Source organism: Thunnus thynnus, chromosome 24 (assembly GCF_963924715.1).
Source record: "Thunnus thynnus chromosome 24, fThuThy2.1, whole genome shotgun sequence".
In the NCBI taxonomy this organism is placed as follows: Eukaryota; Metazoa; Chordata; class Actinopteri; order Scombriformes; family Scombridae; genus Thunnus; species Thunnus thynnus.
In genome coordinates this window covers 20,418,862-20,428,531 of record NC_089540.1, presented here as the reverse complement: position 1 = coordinate 20,428,531, position 9,670 = coordinate 20,418,862, and the positions used below count along the sequence as shown (strand labels likewise).

General features: G+C 35.5%; 2 protein-coding genes across 12 annotated transcripts in view; one reads left to right on the top strand and one right to left on the bottom strand.

Moving 5' to 3' along the window:
* The window catches only part of LOC137176846 (NLR family CARD domain-containing protein 3-like), a 376,610-nt gene that overhangs the window by 325,923 nt on the left and 41,017 nt on the right, over positions 1 to 9,670 (top strand). The gene's annotated exons all lie outside the window — the stretch shown is intronic.
* LOC137176844 (NACHT, LRR and PYD domains-containing protein 3-like) overlaps positions 1 to 9,670 on the bottom strand; it is a 277,333-nt gene that overhangs the window by 239,949 nt on the left and 27,714 nt on the right. The window lies entirely within an intron of this gene.

Genomic DNA, 9,670 nt, shown 5'->3' with positions numbered 1-9,670 from the left:
TGTAGTTAAAGTATTGCAGTAAAAGTAGTGGTTTGGTCCCTCTGACTGATATATTATTATATATGACATCATTAGATTATTAATAGTGAAGCATCAGTGTTAGAGCAGCATGTTACTGTTGTAGCTGCTGGAGGTGGAGCTAGTTTACACTACTTTATATACAGTTAGCTAGTTTAGTCCAGTGGTTCCCAACCTAGGGGTCGGGCCCCTCCAAAGGGTCAGCAGATAAATCTGAGGGGTGGTGAGATGATTAATGGGAGAGGAAAGAAGAAAAAACAAAGTTCTGATACACAAATCTGTTTTCAGTTTTTGGACTTTTTCTCTAATCTTTGATTTTTGCTGAAATATTGGATCATTTGAACATTTATTGAAATGAAAGCATGTGAGAAGTTTAGAGGGAAAAATCACTATTTGGTGGAGCTGTTAACAACTCATAGACATGTGAAATGTGACCCCGACTACACACTGCTTTTTGTAAGACGTCAAAAGACAAAAAGGTTGGAAACCACTGGTTTCATCTTTAACAATGTGTTGTATTTTAAAAGCTTGTTATATTATCCATTGTGTCAAATCTTCATCTGGAATAGTAACTACAGCTGTCAAATAAATGTAGTGGAGTAGAAAGTACAATATTTCCCTCTGAAATGTAGAAAGTAGCATCACATGGAAATACTCAAGTAAAGTACAAGTACCTTTAAACTGAGTAAATGTACTTAGTTACTTTAAACACAGCTGACAGTTGAGGTGTGAAGTGTTTATTTGGAGTCGACAGCGTGTCAGAGGACACTGAGGTGTTAAACCAGTTGCTTTCTGAATCTTCTCTCACCTGCAGCTCTTTACATGAACCTCAACGTCTGAACAAACACTGAAACATTTCGCTTTGAAACGAGTCTGTCAGATAAATATAAAGACTAAAACATTTAGTCAAAGAAAATAAAACCACTTTTAATAATTTACGTCTAAAATGTGTCAGTGATTCGCTGTGAGGATCTACACACCATAATCACATAAACACAACAAACAAATCAGCTCATCTCACTGAATAACAATCAAATACAGAAGAGAAACTAAATAGTCCTTTAACAGACATTAAGCCAAACACAAATTATAAATCAGTCACATTTCTGAGTTCATAGCAAACTTGATTCTTTTTTCTGTCTTAATGGATATAAATCTTTGTCTGATGACATCTGTAGATTATATATTTATACATCCTGCTCTTTAATATTTATAACATCTGATATCAGCGGCTCCGACAGGAAGATGAAGCAGAGATGTGACGTCTGAGGACAAAATGACGCCGTGTGGATTCTCTCTTTTATTTCCTTTTTGCAGTGACTTTTTGTAACACACAGCAGAGCAGATGGGGGGTGGGGGGGGCTCTTGCTGGTGTGTTGGGGGTCTTCAGCTGTAAAGGAATCTCCATCCTCCCCCCATTTAGCCTGCAGGGACCATTAGCATACTTCCCCCGCCCAACCCCCCTCCACACACACACACACACACACACACACTGACCCCCCCCCTCCCTCCCCACCTCAGTGAAACTGAACCCAGATGAGGCCCATCGGGAGGCCAACATCAACAACAGCCCTCCAGCTACAGCAGCCCATCAGTATAAATACAACATGTCAGTCAGATAAACTTCATCATTTCGGTTAAAGGACCAGTTCCCAGTGTTCCCAGTGTTCCCAGTGTGTTAAACCAGCAGTCAGGTGTCTGTAATCATTCCTCCTGTTCATACTGGATATTAAAAGATCCTTCAAATGTGCTTTCAATGGAAGTGATGGAGGATAAAATCCACAGTGTGTCCACACAGTCATTTAAAAGTCTGTGTGAAGCTTCTATTCAGCTTCAGCAGTCTGAGTTAGTCATATCAAGTGGATATCTGACACATTTACAGTCTTTTTAGCATCAAATTCCCTCTTTGTGTTTCCTCGGACAGTGTTTCCCTGTTGAGCTGCAGGTGGAAGTATAGTAACAAAAAGAGAAACTTTGGCACTAAAAAGACTGTAACGTTGAAAGATATCTACTTGATTTGACTCATTTGGACGCTGAAGCTTCATATTAGCTTCAGATAAACTTTAAATACATTTTTGCACAGAAGGAGGACTGTGGATTTTGTCCTCCATCACTTCCATTGTAAGGTCATTATGAAGGGATCTTCTAATGGTCAGTATGAACAGGAGGAATGATTACAGCAAGAAAAACAGCTTTAATGTTCATTTGAGCTCCTGACTTTTTATCTGCATCAAATAATCAAAACAGTTCATTATCTGACAAATACTCACTTCATACTAAAGATAATCCTTCACACACTTTATTTCTAGTATCATTTCTTCTTCTACAGCAGTTATGTGATTATATTGAATATCACTTTTTGCTGTTTCAGCTCATTTCTTACAAAGAATTAACTTCTCTCTTTTTTTCAGTGTTAAGTTCCTTCATTTAATTATGTCTGATTATTTTCCTCACACGAGATGTTTTCAGCAGTCGTCTCTTATCAGGGTCACCTGTTCGACTCACAGCTGCAACATCAGCGTCTTCAGGAACATTTACACTCAGCTTCTTATTTTACCGTCACAAACTGCTTTAAAAACAATCTCTTCTTTTTTTTAAATGTTTGCTGGAATATTTCTTTAATTTCATCTTTCAGCAAAGACTCGACTCTGATGTTGTGAGACAAACCATGAAACCTAAATAAAAGCCCATCAGACTGGAACAACAATGATTCTTCTTTTTAATTGGATTTAAAGTCAAGTTTAATAATCATTTTCTACTTTTTTTTTTCTGGAAGTCTGGAAAAGAAAAGTGGGTGCAAAGTTAAGAATAAATAAAAATAAAATTCTGAGATATTAAATCACGATTATTAAAACTTTAAATCACAGTTATGAGATTTTAAATCAACACAATGACTTTTTAAATCCAGATTATGACTTTGAGACTTTATGATTCGTCTGTTTCTTTCTTTTTAAGTTGATTTATTTGTACTTTGGTTGGAACTCAAGGTGCTGCACATAAGAAAAATATAAAAAACAAGAAACAAAAACAAGAAAATTCATTAAAAAATACAAAAAAAACAAACAATAAAATATATTAAAAATGAGATATTAAAGAGCAAAAGTACAATAAACACACACAGGCAGATGTGGAAGGTTTGTGTTTGATGTGACGGAGCTGCAGGAGGAGACGTTTGTCTCTCTTTGTGTTTTAAATTCACGTTATTTTGACTTTTTAAAGTATTAAAGTAAAAGTACTTGTTTTGCAGAAAATCCTTCCCTGTGACTGATACATTAAATCACTTTAACAAAGTACATAATTAATACAGACGAGTCGATGCTTCAGCAGCATTTTATTGTTGCAGCTGTTCGAGATGGAGCCAGTTTGAACTTCTTCATGAAGGTCAGCAGATAAATCTGAGAGATGTTGAGAAGATAGAAAGAAGAAAAACAAAGTCCTGCTACATAAATTTGGATCATTTTTTCAGAACTTTTCTTTAGTCTTTGCATTTTTGTGAAATATTGAAGAGTTTTACCTGTTTGGGCCTCAAACAGTTATTTATTTGAAACCTTGTGAGAGGAAATGTCTCTTTGGTGGAGCTGCAAACAGCTCAGAGACTGAAACACTGATTTACTGTAAAGAGCCACAACAGAAATAGTTTAGTAAGAACTGGTTTAATCTTTAGTGATGTAGAGTCATTTATAACCTCATCATTATGTTATCTTAAGTAAAACTTATATGAAAAATAACTCAAGCTGTCAAATAAATGTAGTGAAGAAGTATGTGGCATGAAATGAAAATACTCATGTATCAATATCTTAAAACTGTACGTAAGTAAATGTACTTAGTTACATTGTACCACTGATGCTACATGCTAGATGCTAACGCTGCTAGCACTCACCTTCAGCTTCTGTGATGTCACGAATTTCTGAACGAAACTGAATATATTTGTGAAGTTTCATCTTTCCAGCATTTGTTCAATCAAAAAACATCAAGTTCTACTGATATGATGTCGTTAGCATCTACAGTATGAGCCACAAGCTAACGAAACACGTGTGGTTTAAATGAGCTGTATGTCTCAAATCACATTTGATTTACTATGATATATATATGATATATATATATATATATTTATAAAACTCTCGGCCTTGGACGTAACACTAGGTTACTAACAGTAAGCTAGTTAGCTAGTTAGCTGAGCATGCTAACGTTAGCATTTCTTACAGTTTAGCTGGTGTGTTAACAAAACTTATTTATGGTTTTTTATTTGTAATTTGTTTCTTAGCACCTGGTGTGTTTTGTGATTTATTTCACTTGGATGCTGTAACGTTTATTTATTTAACTGTTTTCATGCAGCAGAGAAACTTTGTTTATTTCAACAACACAAAGTCTATTTTAAAGTTTTTTCCTCACGTCACTATAAATTCATCATCCGCCTGTTTTCATGTTTTTTTTCTTTTGTTCATTAAATCTAATTTGTTTATCGGTGGTTTAAAATTCAAATGTTTGAGCTTCAACAGAAAAACAAAACAAGAAGTTCCACAAAGAACTGATCGAGTTGTTTTTGAAGTTTACCGACAGAAAAACAGTTTGAGTCTTTTGATTGGCGGGAAAATCTGATGACGTTTGATTGATTGGAGAGATAAAAGAGAATTTATTGAAGCGTCTGTTTGTGTTTTTGTGTCTGATATCGTTTGATGAGAGAAAATTCATTCATGAACAAAATCATCATAAATAAATTAAAATGCTCAGACGCCTTTGATATTCGGCCTCTGAAGAATCTGATATTTGACAAATTTAACTTGTTATTTTTAATCTCCAAACTGTTTTTGTTTGTTTGTTTTTGTTTGTTTTCTTGGTGAAAACTTTTATTCCCTCTGCACCAGACTCCATCTGCTTTTTGACAGTTTTATTTTTATTGATATCTTACTGTATTTTCTAGGCAGTACACAACAGAGACAGACACAGAACTCAAAGGAAATGTTTGTGAGAAGGAATCGGCTTCTTCATTGTTTTAGGTTCTTTAAATGAAGTCGTTTTATCAATAAGTGAACTAAAAAAACACGAACGTGTTGTAAGAATAAAATGAAAACAAAAAAAACATCAATTTGTTTTTCATGTTTGGTTAAAAGTTGAGTTCACCTGTCGTTAATCAGCAAACAGACGACAGGTGTGTGTGTGTGTGTCTCAAACATCCTCCTGATTGGTCGATATTTCATCATCAGTTTGCAGGTGAAGTTTTGTCTGTTGAGTGAAACAGCAGCTTCATAATAATCCAGGAGCTCGTTTTAGATTTTATGTTTTATAAGAAACTCGATACTAAAAGCATCAAAATATATTTTTTAAATAACAGGAAACAGTAAAAAGTGTGAAAACTAGCTTGTAGTTTACACATCTGATGTCAGATTCTAGTTGTTTGGACTAAATCTGTAGTTACTGTGTTTGGTTTGTTAAGTAGAGTAATAATAACCAATAACCTCCCGTCACCTGGCTCTATATAATCTAATCTAAATAATATTTGTGTTTTATTAAACTGGGTAACAGGTCGTATTATTCCATCATAGCAGTACTGTCATCACTGTCTTATTAGTTCATTGATTGACTGAAGGTGCTGATCATTATTCACTGAAGTACAAGTGAACATTCAGACGACGTCACAAACACAAAGATGTTGAGTTTATTATCATGGAAAACTGAAAAATGAGCAAATATTCACATGTGAGAAGCTGCTGTCAGAGAATTTTTGGCTTTTTTTACATTTAAAATGACTTTTTGTAAATCGACTAATTGATTTTGTCATGTAATTAGTTCAGCTGTGGATGTACAGTCGGGGGTTAACGGGAGGTTAACGCAGCCCTCACATGTATGAATCAGGCAGCTGTGCGGCGTTCAATGACCTGACCGAAGTTCACACGAGGAGAAAAACACACAGTGAGTTTATTCTCAGCAGTTTGTGAGACATGCAGAGTTTTCATGTTGATTTACAGCTTTACACACACACACACACACACACACACACACACACACACACACCTGAGGTCACGGAGGTTTACTATGTTTAGTCGTCTGAGCGCCTCCACTTCCCAGAGTTCCTGTGGAGAGGTCAACGAGAGGTCAGCGCTGTGTGTGAGTGACATGTCAAATAAACTTATAACATGACGACACATTATTTAACTTCTATTTGAATGTTTTTTAAATCAGATTTTATGACATAAACATATAAATCAGATGAGACTTCAGCGTCTGAATGAACAACAATAAAAAAATAAACTTTTTTAAACTTAAGATAAATTTCTTGTTTAACTCGTCTGATTCGTCTGTTTCTCATCTAACACACAAACAAGAGGTAAATTAAAGTTAATTAACTTTAAATATTGTATTAAATCGCTGAACGATCATTAACAACATAGTTCAAAAAACAACAAACATATAAATATATAGAACTTCATATATGTGATCAATAATAACTGAACAGCACATTTTAAAAAAGTTATTCGTTTTTAAACAAACTAAATTTTGAACAAAAAAAATTACAAAAAATAAAAATGAACATGTGATGTTTGTTACCAATGATCACAAATAATAAAAGAAATTATAAAAAATATAGTATTTATACACATCTACATATTTAAATACATTAAACATCTCTCTCTCTCTCTCTCTGCACTCTGTCTCTGTGTCTCTCGCCCACAGCGTGTCTCATTAGCTTCATGCTGTGACTGGAGCTTTCTGCTGTTTCCTGCTGTTTTCTTCACCACACACACACACACACACACACACACACACACACACACACACACACACACACACACACACACACACTCTCTCTCTCTAAACGGAGACAAATTCTCTAATTAAATTCATCAAAGATATTTGAATAATAAACACACACACGGGACTTCATGTTAATTCTTGTTGACATGTTGAGTCGATGAATTCAATAAACTTTATTGACATGTTGGCAAAGCACAGTTACGATTATGAACGTTAAAGAATGAAATGAACAAAAACAATATTAGTCAATAGAACGAAATAGATAATAAAATAAATAAATTAAATTATAAATATATATATAACAGCACATAACAACACAGCAAGACAAACAAAAACAAAGCAAGTGTTAATCTGCTGGTAGTAAATTAAAGAGATGTTAGTGAGGATAATACCCGACAGATATTAGTCTATAAATAACAACATGGTGTTGTAAATACCAGTCAGTCTATAGACTGAAACCAGTATATATCTATATGTTGATGTCTTTACTGGTCGTCTCTTCGTTGTGGCAGGAAGTCACATATTTAGCAGCACATTCTTTCTTCCCCCCAAATGTTTCTGGTCCGTCTGTGTCTGTTCGTCTCTGCTGACAGTCTGAACGCTGTGGTCGGTTATTCTGCCACAGTTCAGTCCGTGTAGTTTGTGTTGTGAGTCTGTAATATATCAGAGTGATGGTGTAACCGCTCCGAGGCCCGGCCGGGGTTTGTGATGTCAGAAAGGTGAAAGGTGAAAGGTCAGCCAGCCTCTGGGCAAAAGGCTTTATAACGGTAACAGTCGCTCCTTTTAAAACGGCTCCAGCAGTCGAGAGATCTTTTTTTTTTAAATACAGTTAGAAATAAAGATTATTGGTGTAAATCAGCCCTGCATGCAGAGGTTCAGCTGGATCCAGTCTCCCTGCTGTAGGGGCCCCGTATACGTCGCTGCCATACAATGCGATCGATTGTATCGCATGTGATCTGCATTTAAACTCACACACACACACACACACACACCTCGGGCAGGCTGCCTGGTCGCCATGACGACGGTGTTGTTGTTAATGAGACTAAAATCTAATAGAGCGTGATGAGATCCGCATGATGAACAGAAGGAACGCAGAGAGCTGCGAGGTCACGTGACTCAATCACGTGACACCTGCGGGAGCCACGACGACAACAAACCAGCTCGTCATGTTTTAAATAAATTCATCGATTCATCTGATGATCACATGATCGTTTATTTAAAAATAAGATTCCAGCTTCTGAATGTTTTTCTTTGTCATATATGAGAATAAACTGAAATAAAACCAAACATTTAAAGATTTTAAGACGTCGCCTTTCACTCCGGGAAATTATAATTCACTATTTTCTGACATTTAACAGATGAAACGATGAATTAATTAACGGAGAAAGTAAAATCTGCAGATGAATCGACAGTTGCAGCTCCGGAGAGAAAGGAAGTTTTGTGATTTAACAAAATAAAGCGATTTGTTGTTATAACAGGAAACATTTCTGGTAAAAAACAGAATCATTTGGTGAAAATGAGACATGAAGACGTGAAACTGATCTCGTTAAGGTCCAATTAAAAGAAGAGACTGAAACAATAACTGAACTCTGTTGGATCCTGAGATGGTTCATCAATTAGTCGATTAGATAGAAAATTGATTTGTTTTTGTTTAACATTTCATCAGTTTTGGACTTTTTGTTCGATGACGTCACATTTGAAACTTTTCACACTATTTCTGAGTTTAAACACTAACGAGAACAATCAGCTGATTCACTAACGATGACGCACCTGATCTGCATTTATTTATCCGTCAGTGATTCTGTGACTGTTTGATTCATGTGTTCACCCCTCAGATCCGTCTTCTCCGGGAAACCTCCTCCACTGTGACCTCTGACCTCTGCTGACCCCCTCTGCTGGGGGGGGGGGGGGGTCACATGATGAGAGGACTCTGTGACTGCGTTGTTTAGAAATGGAGACAAGAGGAAAACTGAACGACTTCTTTTTGCTGCGTCAGATCCAGAAATATCAGTTAAAACAAAAGTATTTCTGCAGAATAATGTGCAATGCATGCTGGGAAGTGTATGCTAACAAACTAACAATGCTTCTAAATAACTTTATTAGATGAGTTTAGTTAACGATCAGTCGCACATTTAGTCAGCTGAACTCATGATTAAAGGAGGTTCAGATTCAAACAGTTTGATTTGTTTCACTTTTTACTTTAAATGTTGAACAACTTGTAATTGTTATTTGTGCCAAAGAATATCAGTTTTTAGAGAACAGTTTCATCCCTTCTGTCATATTTTCCACCTTTAAATAAGAACATAAACAGGTTTGTTGTTGTTGTGCTGCATAACAGTCAAAATATACACAAAATGAATTCATGCTAAATAATATAAAAAAGAAAGAAAGAAATATTTAAAATATATTGTAAGTGAGAGGAGCTGCTGCATGTTTAAACTTTAAATGGAAGAGAATGAAATGTACCAAATATTATAGTGTAAACAGAATATGCAGCCTGCAATTAATAATAATAATAATAATAATAATAATAGAGGTTGTAATGTGTCATGTTAGATCAAAAATCACAGATGAACAAAGATCAGATTATGTGATTACGAGACACTAAAGCTTTTCCTCCCTTCACAAACCCTCAGTTAGCTAATTTAATGAATAAAAAAAAACTAAATTTTGCAAGTTAAATGCTTTAAAAAGGCTGAAAATATTCACTCTGGTCTGGTTTAATCAGAGGAAGACACATCATCAACAAATAAACTGAACGTTTGCTGCAGGAATGTTGAGTAAACGTCGTCTCTGCGCTCTGAAACGTTAATTCTGATGTTTTGTGAGTGAAGTCTGGACTGTAGAAAGGGTTAAAGCCTGAATGAGGACTCTGAAACTTTCTCAGGTTTCTCGACCC